We start from the raw sequence: 23624 nt of genomic DNA on the forward strand, positions 1-23624 counted from the left end.
TAAAGAGAGCCCCTATAAGAACCTACCTCTAGGAATAAAGACAAATGCCCTCAAAATGAAATAAAGGATTTTCAGGCATCCACACAAGCCTGTGGTGAGAAAGCATGCAAAGGAAGTGGCTTTTTCATGTCATGTTTCAAACATCTGGATGAAGGACAATAAATATAATTGGGAGATTCAAGTCCCAAGATCTTCCCCAACAAAACAGGCCAGGATAAGTTTAACTGAAAGTGCTCTTCCTGCAATCTTTTATTCTCACCACCACTTCATTACAGACTCACCACTGTGATGCCTGTAGTCATCATCAGAACGAGGATGGGCTGAAGAATTTTGGAGTTTCCAAGCACAGAAAGCTGGCTTTGAGGAAGCAGGAGAAATGACAGATATTTCTCTTGGATCATTTGGAGAGATTCATTCTGTCAAGCAAAATAGGAATGAGCCAATTCCTGCCTTGCATTCAGCTTTGTAGTTTCTATATTTGGTTAACAACCTTCAACCGATATTTGGGATTAAAACCAGATTTTCACTGCTTACTCTGTGTGCTGTTTGTGCTCCCACCTGGGCAGAATGTAAAATAGACAGCACAATCCTGTGCTAACTGAGAGCAGCAGCTGGTTTGTGCTACCAATATAAACTATTATAATGTATTTTAACTCCTCAGTTATTGCATCATTTCATATCAAATGATCGATTTCATATGTTCTTCCTTTTCAAAAAGGCTTTCTAACAGGTGCATTTATCACAAATCACCTTTTTATATCATTAATCTGCAAATGAAAGCAATTGTCTTTAATTTAACTAAACCAACTTTGGAGAATGGAATCAGATAAAAATTAACAACTCTCAACATAATTGTCCTCTGTCAGTCCTACTTTCCTACACATAATTAATGTGGTCAAATCTTTAACAACGCTGAGGACAACAAATATTTAACTCCATCCTCAGCAGATTTCCCTTTTTCCCCCTTACTTTTAGATCTTCCACAGTCTGGAGGCTTTCAGTTTTCCTGCCATCAAAGATCATATTGATCTTTAGCTGTGTTTTATTCACATAAACATTCAACCCACCATTATTGATTCTTTTTTATCAATGGTTAAATGACTGGTCCTCCACGGCCTCCCAGGGTTTGTGTCCCTGATTGTGTCTCATTTTCCTGGCATCCCTGCATCATTTTTGGGAACTAACTGAAAATCAGAATGGTCTTTCTTCTGTGCTATTTGCAGGGTCAGTAATTTCTATTTCTGTTTCAAAGCCCAGCTCTCTTCTCTCAGTTTATTTGAATTATTTCAGAAAAATTTTAAAATACAAAACATAAGCACAGCTCCAAACCCCTGGATATTACAACAGCACATTTACTTACTTAGTTCCCTTTCAGCACAAAGGATATCCTTCACTCTGTTTATCCTCCTGGGTGATTCGGTAACTACAGCTCTTTTGAACCTTTTAAGTTGTCTTGACTGGGTTTAACCAGTAGGAAGTAAGTGAGATCCTTACTACCAGATCACCAATGTGAATGTCAATGGACCTGCTCACATCCTCTCTGAGCCTCAGACATTCAACACTAATTAGATGATCTGAGCTGAGGGTGGCCCATGCCAATATCTCAGGATTTAAAGGAAAATCCCCTGAAAATTCAGTTTTGCTGACTTCTGTCAGGCTGTGCACAGTTGTGGGGGCAGAGGACTTGCAGACATTTGGCTACATAACAGCGATTGTTTTCAGTGTTTAAATGTTTTTAGTCTACAATGTGGATGTAAAAAGCCACAGCTGGCAACAGGACATCAGTGGGAGTGCCATTCATTTTGGCAGGACAAAAGTAAAACATTTCCAGTGTGTGCAGTGTGAAAGAACAAGTTTTCACACATGCCACAAAAAACAATGAGCCTGGACCAAAGTGCCACAGCACCCTTGTCACGGAGAGGGGGTGGATCTCTGTGGAAGGGAACTCTTGGGAGCAGCTTTCCTCTTGTCCTGATCTCGTGTTTCTGTTCTGAGAGTCTAAGCCAGCTGTTCCTTCTCCGGGAGGCAAAAGCAGAGTGCTGAGAGGTGTCTGTAATGTGGATGTATTTGCACATCATTAGGATTTAGCCAGAGAAGAATGGTGGGACTTCCTTCTGCTGATGTTCTGTGACATGGTGTCAATACTCTGGATGCCCCAAGAGAAAGAATAGGTTTAAACAGCATTTACTTACGGTCTCTGTCCATTGTTACAGCAGAAATTTACAGTCACTGGAAGACCCCGAGAAACCATAAAAGAAGACACAGGTTTTCCTTTTTTTTTTTTTTTTTAATACTGGAGAAATGAGAATGATCACCGGCCACAAGCATGAACACCCACTGTAGGATTACTTTGTGAAAAATGGGTACTGGTTCGTATTCAACGACTGCATAGTGCAAGCCTTTATACTATGCATGGGTCTTCTTCAAAATTTGTTCTGGAGAGCTCTGAACCCACATACCTGAACCCCTCTTCAGCGTTTTCTCCCTTATTTCTAGACCCACTGTCTTAAGTGTGTGAAAATTTTCCTTGTCCTTTATTGAACAGAAAAAAAGGCTGACTCATCCATGTTGAGTGGATCCCTTCAGAATTCATTGCAAATTTTCACCTGCTTTGGAGATTAATTATAGTGCAGAGAGCTAGGAAACAAGGGTATCTCTTCTGTACATAGAATCTTAGTAATATATAGCTGAACAGCCTTTCTTTAATAAATGAGGGATAGTTATAATCATCCCTAAACCACTTTCAACTATACTGTTAGCCAGATTTTTCTGCTTCCTAGTAGGAAAAGCTCCTCTGCTGAAATTGCTGTCATGACTTCGTGCTGTTCCAGATCATGGCACCAGCAAATTCAGTGGAGTGACTGCTCCACAGGGATCCTTATGCCCCACCAGCACCCTCGGTTGCTTAGCCATCATGCCAGAGTTAAGGTGTTTTTCTTCCATTTTGCATAGTTAACCAGAACTTTACCCCAAAAAGCATTAGGGAATGTGTGTCCCTGAAGCATTCCATGGAGTCACACATGAAATAGTCAGCACAAGCAGCAAACACCTTGTTCATATCTGGTTACACAGCTTGTTGTTCGCCCTGAAGAGAGGGAATTATCTGTTTACTTCAGCTAGTATTCTTCCTGCTCTAGGGATATTCCTGCTTTCCTAGCAGAAAGGCAGGGCAGGTTGTCAGAGTTAAAAAAAAAAATCAACAAATTTCGTATTAACAGATTCCAGTGCCTAAAGAGCTGCCAAACCTCTGCAACCCAGTCTCTATGAAGATGCTTGCCTCAGAAAATCTTATAGAACATCTTTTCTCAAGCATCCTTATAATTGTGAACATTTTTTAAAGGAATAAATTAAAGGAGTCTGTTTTCACCCCAGTGACACTATCAGGATGCCATTATATTAAATGTCACAAGAAAAGGGGAAACATATTTTTAAACTGAATTATTTGCATACCTAGGAATAGTTTCATCATTTCAACATTTTAGAGGCTGTACAATCCCTTATATAGGGTTTATCAAAGTAAGTTTGTTCCTACAGGAAAACAGTCCTGAATAAATTTTACTGGGCATTAGTAAGATTCAGTGTGTGCAGGCATTTATCCCTGATTTCTTCTAAGCAAATCAGCACAGAATCCTCATATTACAATGCAAGCTCATGGATCTTGCCATTAATTTGCACTAAATCTTGGTTGGGTTCCATAAAAATACTCTGAATTAAAAAAAATGTATATATTATATGTATAATAAACTTTAAAAATATATTATACATAAAATACTCTAGAATATACTGGGATCATATTTGTTGAATTGGACATTGTTATTCTATTATTTTGGATTGGTTTAGTTGATTGGTTTAGTTGAGGTTTTTTGGTGGGATTTGTGGAATTTTCTGTTGTTTGGTTGTTGTTTGGTTTTTTCCCCTATGCTTCAGAATCAACATATTTTTGCTGAAGGAGATTAAGATATGTCCATGTTTAAGTACATTTCTTTTGGGGGATTTACTAAATGCTTGCAGTTCTTAAGATTGATCAAAGGTGCTGTGCTTTGTTTCAAAATATTTAATTTTGGACAGTTTTTATAAGATCAGTATATTTCTCTTTAACCTCAGCTTTGACTGAGATATCAGATTTTTTTTTCCAGTAAAACAAAGTGAACAGTATGTGATTAGGGCAGTAATTAAACAGAGCCTGCTATCAGTACAGTTCTTTACTAGCCCTGAAATGGAGTGGTCAAGCAGGATTTCAATGGTTGCCTTTCTCTGGAGTCCTGGTTCCCATCCAGGCAGAGACTCCAGAGCACTGGGCTGACCTCAGTGCATCTCCTTGAGAGAGGAGGCTGCTCACACACTGCTGAAATCACTTTGAAACCACAAGTTCTCACTCCATGGGAGTGATGCCTGGAGCAGACATGCTTCCTACATTCTTGGGAATGCTGGAAAACCTGCAAGAGCTTACTGGGCAGATGAGCTGCAGGTTCCTCAGGCAAATAACCACATACTTCACAAGCCACAGCCCCATGATGAATGCTCACTGCCCTTCTAGCAGGTGTGAGCCCCCAGCCTTGAGTCTCTTGTGGCACTTCCCCAAACTGAGCATTTGTTACAGCAGCTCCACCCTGGCCAATAAACAAACAATTTTCAGTTTGCTTTCCTCCACCAGGCTTGATCCCCTTTACTTGGGATGGTGTTTTCTCCCAGTGCTCCCATCATTTTTATTCCTGAACAATTGTGAGCTTTCATCTCATTTTGAACAGAAAATGGCAATATGACTGCAGACCTCCTGACTTATTAATCCTCACATATCCAGCCAAGTTTTTCAGTGCTTCCTAGTGCTTGCTGTCCAGTGAGTAGAGAGCAGTAATCTGGAAGACCTTCCCTGCCAGACCAGGAGAGACACAGATGCTGAGCTTGCAGCTCTCACACCTGAGTGGACTCTTCCAATCTGTCAGACCGCAGCATCTCCTTCTTGGCATTTCAAATTAGGACAGGCATCATTTGGCACAGTCTTTAATCAGTCTGTGCTGTGTGCTAGATGAACGGGAGGTCAGAAAGTTAGGATATTTTCTCTGTTTCTCTTGGTAGATTGTGACTAGAAGTAACTTATTCCTGCATAATGCCAGCGACAGGATATTACCAAGTTCCAAGTCACCCTCCAATGCAGCACTTCCAATGATTCACAGAATCCCTCCATACTGGGAAAAATAAAACAAACCAGAGCTCTTCAGACAGGAGGCTATTTGCATATATTTAGCTTTCAGTGGTGTGATAATGTGTTTTCTTTTGTGTGTATGTGTTTTTTCTCACAGTAAAACCCTGATGATCAACTTAAACTGCTTTCACTGCTGTACTCAGCCCACAGTGCAGTATTCCAGCATTATAACAGCTTTCAAAAGAGGTGAAATTTGGAGTAAGTAAAGGTCATGCTTTTCTGTTTAATTGACTATTTTTTATACCTAACTTGGACACTTTTGTATTTCCCACCTCTGAATACGCAATCAGCAAACTAATTATCACTGGAATCTTATGAGAAATGTGGTCAGTAAGAGGGAGGAAGAGGAGACAGCGGAGCAGATTCTACTGTCTGACTGTCAAAAGTACAAAAGGTGAAACAATGAAAAAAAAAAGAATATTGATGCAGTGGTGACATGTTCAGACATTCCACTTTTGCTTTTCTGTGTGTTCCCAACACCGTTTTCCTGGTGAAATCATGTAAATCATCTTTTGGGATAGGCCAGTAGAGAGAAGATGCTATAGTTAGTAAAAATTCTATGAAATTTTTTTTTTTTGCAGTTTATTTTTAGTAGAAAGAACCTTGTCTCTTTTTCTCCTTGCTTGCATTTTTAATCCCACATCTCTATCTTGCTCGCAAACATTAGGATCTCATTGTTAAGCAACACTGAAGCAGTTGTGGGGTGAATGACTCCTTACAATAATTATGTTAGTTTGCTGCAAACCAGGTAGATCTCCACAGATGTCTTCAGTTAACTTTCCAGTGTTGTCTTTAAACCACCCAAAATAACTTTGCTCCCAAAAGTTTGGAGGTTTGTTTGGTTTCAGCACTCTCTAGAGCCCTCACATCTCGGTGAGTGCATTTACAGCTGATGCCATGTCACACACCGTCACCTTTGTCAGTGCCTAACTTCCTGCTCACACTCTGAACTTCTGTGAAATTTCCTACGATTTTTTCATGTAGCTAATCAACTTCCTTACAGATATTTCTTTAAATGGATCATTTTTCTCCAAAAAATGTCTCTTTAAGAATACTTGCAGCCAAAAATTATTTGCTGGTGCAGTGAGATAAGCTTTTGTTTGAAGAATATTTCAAAGGAAATGTAATGCCAAATGGAGCAGCAATTCTACTTTTGTTTGTGAGCACTGAAGTGTCTTTGACATTGTTCATGTAATTAATTATTCAATGAAACAGGTGTGTAGCACAGTCATATTTTCTCCCCTAATAATATATTTTCAGCTGAAGTAGGACACCGGAAGAGTGCTGCTGGGCGTGCTAAGGACATGAATAAATAAAATAGCCCATACTTTGCTTTTCACATGTGGTTAAGAGTCCCTGTGCATAGGAAGCCTTACCTGCCACGGAGGACACAAGCAAAGAGCACTGATGTGATCCTGAGCCACAGAGCCTTGCAGAGAGATGAGTTGTGCAGCATCAGCCTGGTGTTGGTCTCCCGCATGCATGTGGCATTAATCACACCAGAACAGGGGAAAAGGGAGTTTACATCAGTCTGGAAAATCCCAATTACTGAGAAAATCATAATTCCTGAAGGTGTCCCCTCTGCTGTATGACGCAAAGGGACGTGCTGCTTGCTGTAGAGCCCTGAGCTGTCAGTGAGCTTGGTCAGCCCAGGATGATTCCTGTTGTTTTAATCATTTCAAACTGCAGAGTGCAGGATCCAGCCAGTCCATATCTGAGGAAGGGGCTGCAGTGACATTGGCTGGCAAGAACAAGGGCAGACAGAGTGCAGCGAGGCTCGGGAGGAGGGGAGGGCAGGGGAGAGGACACCAGGTCATGTTCTTCCCTCTCTTCACAGCAGTGAGTGCTGGAGCCAAATGGAAATGGAAATATAAAGCAAATATTTTTGTCAACACAAATTCAAAAGCAAGTCAAACTCTTGTAAGAGGTTAGACTAGTCTGTAGATATTTTAGTCTCCCTCCACGTCTCCACTTGCCTGCTTTCTATTTTTCTATTTTTGCTCCTAAGAACCAGCTTAGCAGAGGGAGACCTTTTTAATAAGCAAATAATAGGAAAAAACTTCACCTGGAAATTTAATCATATTTTATAGATATAGATATAGATATAGATATAGATATAGATATAGATATAGATATAGATATAGATATAGATATAGACATTTTTATAGAAATGAACCTCTTTTTTTCATTCACTGCACTTGGAATTGCTACTTTTACAGCATCTTTACAGACACAGGACTTCCATATCTGTCTAAGTAAACATTTTGCTTTTTTATTTCCACTATATGTGTCAGGGGATAAGTAGGTTACTATTTATGAAATTCATGAAAACTTCAGTTTCGTAGCTCTTTTTTATTAGATGTCTTAATCCAATTCTCTTTATTGGATTGGGAAATGAAAATAAATTCTCTTGAGCACAAATAATAAAAGGCAAAAATAAAATTGGTGCACATGCAGCTCAAGCTAATAATAAAGAATCAGCAGAATCAGTTTAAAAAATTGATTTGTCCGAAGCAACACTTCCAGAGGCCTGAAGTTCTGTCTGCTACCAGAACTAAAGTTGTTGTTTAGAAATTTCCAATCTTCTCAGTTTGATTTACACTTTTTGTTTGAGAGTTTCTCTCCCTTGCTGAATTTTGATTCTCTTGAGATGTCCTAGACATATGCATCTGTCTCATTCCTGGCATGTGTCAATATTTTCATTTCTCTTTCGAGACATTCCAGTTATGCATGCATTTTTTTTGCACAAATTTATTTTTGTCTCCTGAGACATTTATTTTCCTTGTTTTAAATACAAGGGTTTATTCACAGCTGTATAATTTAGTAGGAATGGTTAATGACAAGATACTGTCTCTATTTAGGCAATTGTGAGGAAGTTTTAAACATTTTTAACAAATGTTGGTAGAACCTTCAGCTTTCTGCAACTGGAATGGAAGATAAACACGCTGGCAAATCCAAAGACTTTACCTGCAACGTGTCTGAATATTACAGTGCAAATTATCTTATTTTCTTGAAACTCTGGCTATTATATGCAAAAAGATGGAGTGCATCCAGTTTTCATTAGCCATTAAAAAAAAAAAAAACAAACCAAAACCCCAAACAAACAAACAAGCAAACAAACAAACAACACGCATTTTTAATTTCCTTTCAACAGAATACTATAATCATGAATATGACCCAAAGTCTTTGCTTGGTCCCAATGGCCTCAAAGATGCTCAGACCTGCAAAAGGGTTTGATCATGTAATTGAATCAAGGCCCTGCAAACAGGTGACTGTTGTTAACCTCACTGTGAGGGACATGCTCATGTTCTGTGAGACGCTGAATTCATTCCTGAGATCTGTGATTAATACATATCAAATTTTAATTATTGACAATGCTCCAGGTGCGAGTTATGGCTGAAATCCTTTTGCAGTATTTATCAGGACTGTGTGAAGTAATTATAAATAATTTGAAATACTGGGCCCTGAGAGAAGAAAACTCAGAAGAATCCCTAAGTGAAAACCAAATCTACAAGCATTTAAAATATTCTCACTGAAGTGCTCTGAAAGGAATCAAATAGCTGTTTTGCTGAAATCTTTTTGTGTATGAAGAGATTTACTCTCCAAAAGCAGGTTTTGCTATTTCTGGAATAAAGTCATTATTATTACCTACAGAACTTCAGGGTCAATACTGTAGATAGTTATTTCCTTGTTTTCTTAATCAAGCAAATGATAGTGAAAAGAAACAGAGAAGGAGATGATCTAATTTTTTGCTCTTAATGGTGTTGCAAATGAAGCATATTTAAATTCCTCAAAGAAACTTGTGTCTTGCTTAAAACATAAAGGAAGAACATATCCATCAATATTAAAAAATCACATTTAACTTTAAAAATGTGTTAGTGATGGGCTATAGACAAATCTGTAACACACTTCTCATTGTGCCCAGGTTTTTATTTCCTTTCTGCTACATTTTCCATGGTGGGGGTCATCAGTATGGTGGTTTGGGGTGCAGAAGATCAGATCCAGGGAATGTTGCCTCTCATCTGCATGTTTCTGTGCCAGCACAGAGGCTCCAGGAGCAACCCAAGCATCTTCCTTCTTATATTTTGATTTTCCTCCCTCTATGCACCTCTGTGCAGCCGGGTGTCACTTGCTGCCATTAGCCAAGCTCTTTTGTGGGCATGGTTTTCCTGTTCCGGCTGAGTCATTCTTAAACTTCTCAGGATTTTTGTTTTTTTTTTACCTTGGTGATAAGGATAATTTCCCTACACTTAGCCAATCATATTCGAAGATCCAGTAGCAGAAGTTACTCTCTCTTACACCAATCCTATCCCTCTCTATGCTATGATGGGTCTAAAGTCCTCTTTTTTCCTAGCAAGGGAAGGTCAAACTTTGCTCCTGTTGCCAGAGTGCTCATCATCCTGAACAGGCAAACACATCCTTGGTTTCAAAGTGTGTCTAGGAGCCAGGTGTTGCTGTTTCATGGTGGTCTAGAAGTACATTTGATCTCTTGCATTTGGTAGCTGCAACAATGGGAAACAATATTGTTGGTGATGGGACATTGGAGGCAAAGTGATCACCCTTTGTGATTCCTTAAAAAAAGCCAGAACTGCTCACAACTCCCTCAAATAGCAGTGCTTATGTTTCTGATTTCAACCTTTCCACCATCCTGAAGAAATCCATCCCCTGTCTGAGAGGAGCTGCTCCACTCTGGGCATGTCCTTTCCTTTCTGTGATGAGATTCTCCCCTCCAGCTGAGCTTCTATTCAAGCCTTGCAGAGTAAATTTAGAAAAAAGCAGAATGGTCTCCAACAAGCCTGTGCAGCCCCAACAGACACAGTCCTTGCCAGGCAGGACAGGATTTGGATTTGTGTGGATTTGGGTCCAGGTGTGGATTTGGGTCCAGGCTGCTCCTCACAGGACAGGAAAAGCTGCACTTGAGAGAATGGCAGATTTTCATTTACGGGTGAACTGCCTGTCCCTTGGTCAGGCATCCTTTCCTACTTCACTGTGCACTGTAAATCCAAATGGAAATATTCCCTGGTTTCAGAGGGAAGAGCAATCATGTTTTCATACTTTTGTATGCACTGGTTGGAGCTGGAGGGAAGATCATAAGCCTAGGAGGAGTGATTGCATTTATTATGCCAAAGGAACAGATGTTCAGGCTTTTCATACCCAAACAAAACCACATTCCTATAGACTAGTTGTTTCCCAAGCATGTGCTAATGAATTTAAACTTTTTTTTTTTTTTTTTTTTTTCCTAATGCACATGAGCAGAATTCATAATATCTTGTTCAGGATATAATGCAGAATAATAAGAGTACTGCTTAAAAGAGTAGTATTGGTGCCAATCTCATCTTCCTTACAGGCTTCATAGAGTGCCCATGCTGACAGAGAGCTGCATCTTAGTGGAAACACAATGCAGAAAAACTTTAATTTTTCCCATCTAAAAAGTTGATATAAAATAATGGTTTTTTAAAATCTCATTCTTCTAGCTGGTAAATTATTTTTTGTAAAGAAGTATGAAAAAATGTTCTATGTATCTAAATCTACTGAATTTATTAAACTCTAAGGTTTCAGCCACTTCCAGTAGTCTATAGATTAATTGATACTAAAACTGATTAAACTTGTCAGTCTAAGTCCTTGTCAATGCTCTACATTAGAATTCCTACTGACTACTACCATGTTCTCCAATCTCATAATATTTCCTCAGTAGTTTCTTTATCAGAAATTATGATAAAAGGATGAAAATGGAATTTTTTATTGAAAGACAACATTTTCACTACATGAATATAATTAGGTTTTGGCATTTCTACTTGAATGTATTAAATATTTTCATTGAACTACAATTTTGGACGTCAAAAATGTAAAGGGGATATAAAATCCAATTCAAATCTTGAAATGTAAAAGCTAAGCTATTAGTTAGAGGATAAAAGGTCAGTGATCTTCCTTAGCTTGCACAACATCTGTAATAATAATACTGGCCTTCTGCTGAGTGCTTCCTATCCAGCCTCAAGAAAAATCCCATTTCCCCCATTCCCATCCTCAGTCCCTTTTCAATGCAGCGCCTGAATATCTGCTGTTTTGCACATGTAAAGCCCACACAAAGGAATAAAAACATTCATTTATGTATGTTTTTTTAGGTGTCCAGACTAGCACTAATAAAAGAGATACAATTCTGAAAATTTTGTGTGCCTCTGTGAATTCCATAGGTGCTGATTTTGCCAGTGACATCCTGAGACGCTGAATTTTTAGTTTTCCACCAGATTTAGTGGCAAGCTGCCTGTCAGTTCTCAGAGAGATTCTATCTGGTATTAATTAATCACCTCAAAACTTGCTATTGAAAAGTCAGTGGCATCTGATTTGTTCCTGCCACCATGTGTTGCTGCTGGTTTGGGAAAACACAACTTTTGGGTAATAGTCTGCCTTTTAAAGGCATATCTGACCTTGTACTTGTAAGGCATAACTGAGCTTGCCCACAGGAGTTTGTCTGCTGTTCAGCAAAATGCATCTTTTAACTTTCAGTCTGACGTGGAACAGCTTACAGCCCACAAGGAGCTCCCAGCCTCACAGGCTTCCGAGAGACTGGTAGTTACTTCAAAAGATACATATTTATAAGCAAAATCTGCTCCAGGGTGGAGACTTTGATATTTCACAAGCTAGTTAAAAAGTGAGCATTGCTTTAACACAAGATCTTAACTCCCTGTGAAAAAATAAACATGTCTGAGGCTAAATAGTGTAAGGCTCATTTTGTTGTAGTTATGGTAACTGGAGGCATAAAGAAAGCAGAAACAAAATCTTGTTTTCCATCAGAATGCCTAAAACCTGTCAGTTTCACAAAAAAGGACTCTACTACTCTTCTGAGTGGTACTTTACAGATTCAAACTGCCTTATGCAACAAACGTGGTTTTGCCAGGGGAGTGCTCTTCTGAGTGTCCACCCGCACCAAGCCTCCCCAGAGGACCACGAGAGCTGTGATTTGTAGGAGCTTTCAGGTAAAACTCTCCCTGGCATGGCTTGCCTTGCTCAGTGCCATGAGCAGACCTTGGGGGTGAGTTCCAACCCAAATCCTGCCACTGCTCCTGAGGGAGCTGGGAGATAGGATTTTTAAGGAATGTGGATCTGTCCCCCAGCTCAATGGGTATGCAAAACAAGAAAGAAGGGCAATAGGAGTTAGAATCAGAAATTTCATTGCACATCCTCATGTTGGGCTAGGTCAGGTTTTGGGATCAGTGTGAAAATATGTGATGGGAATGGCAGGAGGTGAACAGAAGTGGGAAAAGAAGGGAGAAAGAGCAGAAGGATGGGGTGCACAGAGCTCTGCAGTGCCAGCAGCTAGTCCTCTGTGGATATGTTCTCCACCTCACCCCAAATACCAACGTAAAAAGAAGAACAGGCAGACACTGCTCAGTGTCTTCATCATGCTGCCCTGCAAAGCTGTAGGCAGAACTCTGCCTTTGTCCTGATGGAACCTGAAAGCAATCCAAGGCATGACTGGGAAGGGAATTGTGGCTGGGCTGGTCAGGGTACTGGAGCTGTGCAGGTGTTGATTGAGGACAGCTGCACAGGACGGAGCAGGACACCAGCCCTGATGGGAATTTCCACACAATTAGTCAGGATGTGGGCCCTGCCCAGCAACCAGAGAAAAAAACAGATGGTAGCACTGGAATTTCCATGGTGGTGGCTTTTTGGGCTATTGAGAAATAGCATGTAAGCATGCCAGGGATTAAAACTAGTCATATCCAGGGAGAGTTACAGTACTCCTTCACTTTTTGAATCCACAAAACCCAGTGAAACTCAGTTCCTAAGTGTGTTGTCTCATCTCCTGACTGGATTTTATCAGTCCAGTTAAGGTGACCTTTGTACATTTCATATTCTCTCAGCTCAAACCAGCAGTAAGAATGACATCCTGGAACATATGGCCAAGGAAGTACCTCTGGCACCTGATTTTTGACGCAGTAGCTTGTTCAGGGTGACCTCTTAGCATAAGGGGATGAACAGAGCTTTGTCTGACCCCTGAGAGGTACACGGTGGTCCCCAACAGCCACAGTGACTGGTGCTGTGCCCCACAGCTTGGTGACAGGGAGAAAGTGCTCCAGATGCCACCAGCAGCAGCCAAAAACCTGATGGCCAAGCAGCCCTGAGTGAGCCTCCCCCCTTCAGAGGGACAGGGACATCTCTGCAGCCCAGTGCCCCTAAGCCTTGCAAGGACACATGATGTGCTGCAGGCCCAGCATGATTCTTTCCAGGTGATTTAAAATTAATATCACTTTCAACTTTCTCCTGCGGGGGAGAAAGAGTTGGTAGACAGGCAGCCTAATGCCTAATTGCTTTGCAATTATGTTTTCCAAGGAGATATATTAATATGTATTGCTAAATCTCATGTTCTTACTGCTGTAATTAAGGGTCTGTCACGGTTTCCATTACAAAACCATAATTTTAGGGATTTATAACTATACCCAGACCACAAAAGTTTGCTTCAGGCTGCAATTTGGTATACGAAGATATCAAGCTAAGAACAAATTTATTGACAAAAGCTTACAAATATGCAGATTCTGTGCTACGGATTTATTTTTGCAAGATGTAAGAAGTAATGCATACTCATACATGTGTACATATATTATATGTCTATAAATTTGCTGGTGCATTTTTGCAATTAAGGAATTCAGATGTAGGTAGTGTATTACTCCAAACTGGAGTTCAAATGACATTTGCAGTTGAGGTTCATGAATTTTTTTATTAATTTTTATGAATTTTTTTTTCTGACAACAGCACAAATTTATACACTGAAAATATCTCATGATTTTTATGCAACCACTGTCAACATCTTTTCTTATATAGCTCCAGAAAGAAAATTCAAGTTCTCTCACAGGCACTTCACACTGAAGGTACTGCAGGTTTCTGGGCACATAACGTCATGAACCTCATTCCAAAATTTCTTTGATTTGGGTTTGAGTCAAGAGCATGTAAAGGCTGAGGTGGGTTTTCTCTTTTGTCTTTCACAGAGAAAGAATTTCTTTTTAATGCTCTTCTATGTGGTAGAATTCACTACTATCCCCAAACCAGTGACAGCATTTGCAAGACCAGCGCCCTTGGATTAAACCTTGCTGCCAAAGGCTGATGTTGCTGCTTTCTCTGGGTTTCTCTTGCTTTTCAGTTTGTCTACTCTCTCATGCTAATTAAAAAGGACCCTCTTTGGGGGTCACTGGCAAAGTACCTATCTCTGCTGTGCATATGTAATTTGGATCCTTCCTTCCTTCCTTCCTTCCTTCCTTCCTTCCTTCCTTCCTTCCTTCCTTCCTTCCTTCCTTCCTTCCTTCCTTCCTTCCTTCCTTCCTTCCTTCCTTCCTTCCTTCCTTCCTTCCTTCCTTCCTTCCTTCCTTCCTTCCTTCCTTCCTTCCTCCCTCCCTCCCTCCCTCCCTCCCTCCATTCCCTCCCTCCCATCCTTCCATGGGGTTATTGCCAGTTAAATTAGAAGCCATGCCATTAACTTACAAAATCATTAGTGTTTGAAGTTTTTGCAGGCAGCATTCATGACACACTTGCACAAGCACTGATGCTTTCATCAACGAGGATTTATCTGTGAAGTGATTAGCATGAACCCAAAGAATTACTGAAATGTTGAAAATGCAGCTGGTCTTGATATACTGTCAATAACTGATTCATTCCATGAATGGTTCTGAGTACATATCTTGTGGATTTAACCCAAACCACATGTTTTGCACTCTCGGCAGCTCTGCTTGAAGCTGCTCAGACTCTTGGCTTTGACAATCGTGAAAGGCAAAAATCCTCTCTCTCTCTCTGTTCTGCAATCTGATACCAACTTAAAGCTAGACAAAGAGATTCTTGTAGGAACTACTACAAGGTGTCCCAACAGACACCTCCCTTTTCTAGGAAAAAAGAGGCTGTATCTTTATGAGCTAATTCATTTTTCACCTCTGTTGGAGACATAGTGCAATTACTTATTTTGAGAGCAAGTTGGGGAAGTGGTTGTGGAAGAAAAGGATGCACCAGATCCAGGCATCATCAGCATTAAATTTTGCAGAGAATCAGAATATAGATAAATATAGAGATAGATATAGATAGATTAGATATAGATACAGATAGATATACATAGACATAGATGAGCACAGAATTAATATTGTCCTCTGTGAAAAAGTAAAAAGCTAAAATTCACTTTAGCAGTGGCTATATTTAAGATTTGCATTAAAAATAAACCTCATTACTCTTGCTCCCATGTTCACTATAGCCTGAGCTAGCATCTATCACCACTCTGAATTGCCAAGAAGTTGGCTAATCATCCATTTCATTACTCTTTCTGGCAGCCATGCAAGATGGCACACAACTGGAAATAAACTCTTAAAAGCTCCAAAGTGTTCTCTGATTAGTGGGAATTAATGTGACTCAGGACTTGAAGAGCAAACACAGATTGCTGTGCATAATGTTTTCAAAGGGAACCTGATTTCTTACTGGAAAAGCAAATAGGGTGAGTGATGTACCTTGGAGTAGCTTGGTGGAAGGATGTCCAGGCTCAGGGACTCTCTGCTTTGTTTTCACTCATATCCTGGGGTGTTTGCAGCCACCTTTGGGTGTCAGTTCCCACACTGTGTGTCGGAACTGGAGGACTGAGTTCATTCTGGGGACAGAGCTCTGTGGTGGTGCACACAGGGGACCTTGGCTTTGTGGTGCCAAGAACATCCCTGCATCTGCAGTGGCTGAATGTCAGGCACCCACCAAAGCTTCTCTCTCACTCCCCTTCTCAGGTGGACAGGGGAGAGAAAATATAACAAAGGGTTCATGAGTTAAGGAATACCATCACAGGAAAAACAGGCTGAACTTAGGGGTGTTAACTGAACTTATTACTAAATAAATCAGGGCAGGATAATGAGAAGTAAAATAAGTCTTAAAAGCATGAGGCAAAGGGATTGGGTCAGTTCATCACATGTTTTTTCTCCAGCTGCTCAGGCAGAGGAGTCAATCCCCTGCTACTCTGTGGAATCCATCCCACAGGAGTCAGTTCTCCATGAACTGCTCTAAGGTGAGTCCATCCCAAGAGCAATAGCTCTCCATGAGCTGCTGCCACATGGGTCACACTGCCATGGGCTCAGTCCTTCAGGCACAACCTGCTCCAGCATGGGCTCCTCTCTCACAGGGTCACAGGTCCCTGCCAGGACCCTGTTCCAGCACGGATCTCCCACAGGGTCACAGCCTCTCTCAGGCATCCCCCTGGTCCAGCGTGGGCTCCTCCAGGGACTGCAAGTGGATCTCTGCAGCCCTGTGCCCCTCATGGGATGCAGGGCAACCTCAGCTCCACACCTGGAGCACCTCCTGCCACTCCTTCTCCCCTGAACTTGGGGTCTGCAGAGTTGTTCCTCTCACAAACTCTCACTCTGCTCGCTCTTCAATGTCTGCAATTACATCTGCACAATAACCTTTTTTTCCTTCCTAAATATGTTTTCTCAGAGCCATTAGCATTGTCTCTGATGGCCTTGGCCAGGGCTGGGTACAGCATTGGCTCCCCTGGACTTGGAGAAGCTTCCAGCTGCTTCTCCCAGAAACCACCCCTGTAGCCTCCGTGTTTCCAAACCCTGGCCACACAAACTCCATACAATCTCTGGGCTGGGCTGTTGGCAGTGGAGGTTGTGTTGTCCAGGACCAGCACAGAGGGGGACAAAAACTTCAGGGCTTAGGTAACACCAGCACCTGGACTAACTGGACTAGCACCTTATTTTCCTCCAGACATCAAACTGAGCCACTTCATTAAGCACATCCTTTTCATCCCAAACTCCTGGTTGAGAGCTACTCCACCATCACATTTTGCTGTTCCCCTGCAGTCAGTTCCTACAAGACATTTGCCCTGCAGAAACAGGTCCAGCCCATCAGGGGCCACGAATGCTGCCCTTGACATTGAACCTGGGCTGAGATCCTGTGTGGGCATGGGTGTCCTGACAGAGCTGGGACCGTGGCTGGTGCTCCCCAGCTTGCTGTGAGAGCAGAGTTTCTGTGAGAGCAGAGGGTTCTTTGCTGCTGGCTGTGTGTGCTGTCCTGGTGCAGCTGCTGTTGGATGCTGTGAGTTATCTGGCAGCAGAATTCAACTATAAGGATTGATTCAAAAACAAGTGGATGGAAGAGTAATGACGAAACATAATAAAATACTTCCCAAAACCACACCACCTTAAACAACAACTGATTTCAGTTTCTTTTTTTAAAGAAAGCCTTTGTCTGGAATTAGGTGCTCCCCTGGGTTCTGAGTCGACACCAGAAAAGCTGTCAATTGCCCAGGACGACATGTGAGATTAAAGAAATATGTTATTTCCTTGCACTGCAGTTCCTGGGTAAGAAAACATCACCAGTAAATCATCCAGGCCCAGAAAAACAACCAGGGAAATATACCCCAGAGCATTGAGCTTGTAGTGTTGCTGGGTTGTTTTTTTCCCCAACAACCTTGTATTACACATCTGAAATGATCTCACTGATTCTGCAGAACAGTTTTTCATCTCTCTTTTTGGCAAGACATGCAACTTGGCAGTGTGGTTGACTTGGGTGAGTTAACACACCTCAGGTCACAGGCACTCAAAGAAATTGATGGATTTCTTTTACTCCTTTTTTGTTCTTGTTGTTATGTGTTCTTATTTTGCCAAATAACGAAACAAAAGACAAATAATATTCAAAGCAGTTTCCTTTTGCTGTTCCTCCTTTTCTGTTTTTCCAAAGGGGAAAGAAATAACAAAACAATGTTCACTTCCCAAGCAAACCTCCTTATATATTCTTTTGCTGTTAAGAGCAAAAACATCAATATGCAGACAGTACAAAATACAATTTATATGGAATTTAAAAAAAATATTGGTGAACACATATGCATTTAAAAAAAAATCTTTGCATAGGTATATGCAAAGCATAATTTTATTTATGCAGGTCCAAGAGCCACGCTGCATATACCCATGGTGATACCAGAAGTCACATTGCTTTTCTTTATTGTGCCTATTTATTTTATAAAATGCCTATATGTATGCTTATACACATGCAGGGATGGATCTGTACAGTTCTCAGTAATGCATAAATATCTACAGAGATGCACACATGCATCTCTTTTGTGTTTTATGGTATTTTAGGGGTTTTATCATAAGCGGTACATTTTATTACTAGTTATGGAACTGAGATCTTGTTTCAGTTTTCTTACAATTTTATGTGTCTTTTCTGTTTCCAGTTTCTGGCTTCTGCACAGCATGAAACTGGTCTCTGGAGGTTACTCTTCTTAAAACAGATGAGTGCGCAGCAAGAGAACAAAGCTATTTAATAAATTAATCATAAAGAGATGGTTAATAGTCAGACACTATTAGACAATATGTTTGATTTGGGAGACTGTTTCAGTGAGATTGTCAGATTTTTTTTTCATCAGACATTCAAATCATGCTAAAAGAAGTGAAATATCAAGGTCAGGTCTAAAACTGCTTCATTCAAAATTCAAATGCTGTTTGACCTTCCTGTGCTCTCAGTTTCTATCAGTGTAATTTTACTGGTGCAGTTTTATTACATTTGTCCCAGGATGAAGGTGCTGAAAGCATTGGATTGTCTTCCCCTGTATCTTTCTCCCCTTTCTCCAATCTTTTTTAGTAAGTTTTAAATTAGAAGACATATACTAAGAGATAGTTCAAAGGCATGTTAAGGAAATTAATGTTGTGTATCTCACACACTGAAATTAGGACTGCAGGAATTGTTTCCCTTCATAAACTGTGATGACTTGCACTCACAGCCGTGGACTAGCCACCTCATGGTAATTGCATTTGTGTGTCATATTCAGTACTACCAAAAATCACCCTCTAAAATCATTAGAAAGAGGTCTGTTGTCACTTCAAAATGAAGGTCACCACTTCATGGACTGCAGCCTACATCTCTGAAGGTCTAAGTGGGCCAAGGCCAGCCCCAGCCGCCTTTTATTTTCCCCTTTGGAATCACAGTGTCACCCGTCCCTGCTCCACAGAACATTAATGCCTGATTACAGCTCTCCTTGATGTGTGCTTAAATGATAGGATAACATCTAAGAAGCTGTGCTTTAGGGTGTTCCAGAGAGGTGTGATCCCTTAAATTCCCAGGCAGTGAAGTCACATGTAAACAGGAAATGCTGTTCTAAATAGTCTGCATTTTACTCGGGAGATGAAATTGTTAGCCTTCGTTTTCAACTTGCTCTTATTTCATAGCAGTTTTTAAACTAAAGATAGAAATAAAACCAGGACTAGAAGTATTGCTGCACTGCAACTTTTTACCCAACCCAGTCTGATTAAAGCTGCTTATATTTATACATTTACAACATTTTGAAATATTTGCAATAAAATTCAAGCATCTCCTGGTTGAGAAGAATGGCATTTATATACCTTTATATACTTTTTGATACAAACCTTGGAGAAATGTCCTTTAAACTCCATGAAGGAATTGATTCTCCGTCACTTCAGGGTGATATGTTCTGAGTGAGAGCACTGCCAGATATTGTGCATGGTCCACAAAACAATTCTCATCTCTAAAAAGAAAATTTGGGGTAGTTTTCTTTTCTTTTCTTTTCCTTTCTTTTTTCTTTTTTCTTTTTTCTTTTCTTTTCTTTTCTTTTTTCTTTTTCTTTTCTTTTCTTTTCTTTTCTTTTCTTTTCTTTTCTTTTCTTTTCTTTTCTTTTCTTTTCTTTTCTTTTCTTTTCTTTTCTTTTCTTTTCTTTTCTTTTCTTTTCTTTTCTTTTCTTTTCTTTTCTTCTTTTTCCTGTCTTGTCTTGTCTTTTTTTTTTAAACCAAATGGGAATATAACCAATGTTCCTAGCTTTTTATTACTTCTTTTTACTGAGCCACATTACACACCCAGCACTGTTTCCATATGCTGTTGAATTTCAGGTAGGAATGAGGGTTAGTGGTGGATAAAGTGTGAGATCCCTGGCACAATGATAACATCTGCTCATATAAAACCAACAGCATCCTGAGATGCATACACACATTTATCAGCCAGGACATTTGGAAACTGGCCTTGCTCCAGCTGGAGAGGCCTCATTTGGAAGACTGCTTGCAGTTCCTCACACTCAGCTCTGGAATGGCTCACACAGCAAAGGGGAGAATAGAGCATATGGCTGTGAGAGAGATAAAGGGACCAGGAGATAATGGATCTCTGGAAAAGCAGGAGGAAGTGCAAGGGCTTGATGTCTCCTGAGAAAGTGGGGCACGCAGCAGCATCTCAATGAGGTGACACAAGGTGTGCAGAAGCCTGAGTGAGTGGCTGTGGAGCTGGAATGAGCCAGTGGTAAATGAGGAAGCAAAAAATTCTGGCAGCATTTCCTTACAAGACAGTGAATATAGCATGAGAGATTAAGCTGTTAACATCATCAGCAGAAAGGCAATTCAGAAAATCTGACAGCTGGCAGGAGGGCATGGACATTAGTAAAGAAATAGAAAAAAAGCAGGTGAATCAAAGGGTGTGCTGTGTTTTCCCCTGCTCCATTAAAATTCCCTTCCTACCAGGGCAGCATGCAGCCCCTGAGAGGGCAAGACATGTGGGACACCAGAGCAAAGCCAGCTGGAGAGCCACCAGGAGAGTTACCAGATCCAGAATTTGAATTTTAGAAGCCTTCAATACTTCATTTACAGCACCAAAACTGCTTCCAAGGGGCCCAGGACTGATACCACTCCATGGGTCAGGTGAGGGACACAGAGGCCTTTTCCTCCAGCACTGGCCCTCAGCAGTGAGAGTTTTCACCCTCAGGGCATGGGCACCCTTCAGCCCACTCCACTGTGAGCCACAACGTGTTCCCTGGGGGGAGAAATTCTTCTGGAGCCAGGAAATAAACAGATGGATGGATGGATGGATGGATGGATGGATGGATGGATGGATGGATGGATGGATGGATGGATGGATGGATGGACGGACGGACGGACAGCAGTTCAGGTCTGGACATGCAAAAGGGAGTTGTTAAGGGGATCCACAAAATCTCACATCTCAGCCTTGGGATACTATTTTGTTCCCACAGCAATTCCCACGGAAATGGCTGCTGAAAAGATAGTTTACTTCTGTAAAAACCCTCTTTAAAATGAGAGTGTAGTGTCATGCAACTTGTCTGAAAGGGAATCAATACAGACTGTCTCCCAAACCTCCTAAATAAAAAGCAGGAATTTACCAAGAGGGGATGGTGTTGTGGATTTTATCCAAATTCTGACGCCAGATGTACTTTTCTTTACACAGTTATCTGCCCAGCCATTTTTCCATCTCCTTATTTTTAAAAGAATGACTTCTGACTGAAGTGTCCCATGTGGGCACCCAGCAGGATTCAGATTAAGCAGCTCCCTGGGTTTGTGCAGAGACAGGGAAGCACTGCTGTCTCTGCTTGAGCCTGACAAAGAGATGGAATCTCACTGCCCCTGGGGAAACAGCTCCAGTTTAACACAGTGATCACAAACATCTTCTTGTTCCTAACACCTTGTCCAAATAAAACAAATCCCATCCCAGCTATGCTACAGCACAGACACAAGTGAGGAACTTGTTTCTGCCACCGTGCCCAGCTGGATGGAGTGCATAATGAGACCAGAATGGATCCATGGAATGTACATAAATCATCATCAGGCAAGTGAATCTCGTGGGTTGTGGGAGAAGGAATGGCTAAAAAACATTACATTGTTTTGTCACATCCTCTTCCTCATGCCTCTGGGAAAAGAAAATAATTTAGTCCTTGTGTTTCTGTTCAGACAGACACATAAAGACAGGATTTGCCATGTCTATCAATCACTTCTTCTGACACAGTCTGGTTAATATAAAACTTATTATGTAAAATGATCATTTCCTCAATAGTGGCCCTAGATTTTGACTGGCAACAGTAAAACCATCAGCTTTTTCTTGCATTCTAGGAGTGACTATTACACATAACTTTTTTAAAATATTCCCCTGTCAGAAGATCTGCAGTCTGAGCTGACTCATGGTATGGACAAGGCCAGAGTGGGAGAATAGTTCAGCTGTAATTCCTATTTAAAATTACCAAAAATCAGTTAGTTGCACAGTCAAACTTCTTAGAACTTCCTCCTGCTTCCTTAGAAGAGTTTAATTAGAAATCAGATACAGAGTAATATTGTCTCCCAGAGGTTTTTGAGCCTCTTTCCAATACCACTTTAGCCAATTTTTAACAGGCTTTTGTTTAATAAGTGCATTTGTATGGAGCATGCTGTTATCACAGCAACTTGGGAAAACTCCAAGGTTTTACAGTGTTGGATTGTGGTGGTTGGTTTTTTTTGTTGCTATTGTTGTTGTTGTTTTTAAATACACGTTTTTAAACTAATATTTCCTCTCTATTATATCTCCAAACCCTCCAATAAATTCACAGCAAAATTTTCACTGACATTGAAACATCACTGTAAAATCAGTAATGAGATGTTTGGATATTTTTCTGAGATAGAAGGTGACTTAAATGTTATAAAAAAATTTTTGTCAGATGTTTTTTGGTTGTTTATATATTTTTTTCCATAGTCACCATCTAGTTCTATTTCAGACAGACATGGGTAGGAGTAGGAGGGCTCAGTTCTGTGCCTCTTCACAGCGTTGTGTTTAAAACCTTGGACTTAGAACACTTTTTGGTATCTTCACAGAAGTTTTACAGGATAGAGAATGTAAACCTTGTGTGCATGAGCAAAATATTTGCAGGGAGAGTGTAGCTGTGGAAGTTGTGATCTGCCTTGTCTTTCCTTAAAAATAGGCAAGATTGGATCCAAAGTTTGTTCTTGAGTTTAAAGGTTGACTTAAAAGAGAAGTTCAAATGCTGTTGGGGGCTGAGAATGTGATCTGTCCCATCACAGTCCTCTTCTGTCACCACCAGTGCAGGGGTGTCATGCAGCTAAGGTTCAGGATAAGGACCTGCTGATCTAAAAGTGCCCTAAAAATCCTGGGATATTTCTGTAAGGGTGCACCGTCCTCATCCTCACAACATAGCGGTGGTTTCCTGTGTCCCTGAAAACTCTTTCCAAACCTCCATCAGAAACAAAAAGGCCTGGAGATGAGATAGAAGATAGATAAGAGATTTACTTATTATTTTACAGTCACTATAAAAACTAAAGCTTTTCAGGATGAAGTGGTTCAATAGGTGAAGTACTGATGCGAAACTAAGACAGGAAAATAAAAATGAAAAATGCAGCCTACCTTTACTACATTTTTTTAATCCAGGCTCCTCTCACTTTGGAGACTTGCAAAATGAACCATCAATCTCAAATTATCACCTTTTTCTAACTTGGTTTTATGCTATCAAGTATCTGAAAAGCACAGTCATCATAGGTGTTTTTGGGAACATCTCACCCTAAATTTTTCTCAGCTTCTGTATAGTTAAGCAGACACATGTTGTTACTTGGTTTTGGATCAGAACAATAATCAGTATATGAGAAGGAAGTGTAGTTCCTAAACTCTCCTCCAGACATCTCTCCAACAGAGATGTTGATGT

The sequence above is a fragment of the Camarhynchus parvulus genome, chromosome Z (genome assembly GCF_901933205.1).
Source record: "Camarhynchus parvulus chromosome Z, STF_HiC, whole genome shotgun sequence".
NCBI classification, from domain to species: domain Eukaryota; kingdom Metazoa; phylum Chordata; class Aves; order Passeriformes; family Thraupidae; genus Camarhynchus; species Camarhynchus parvulus.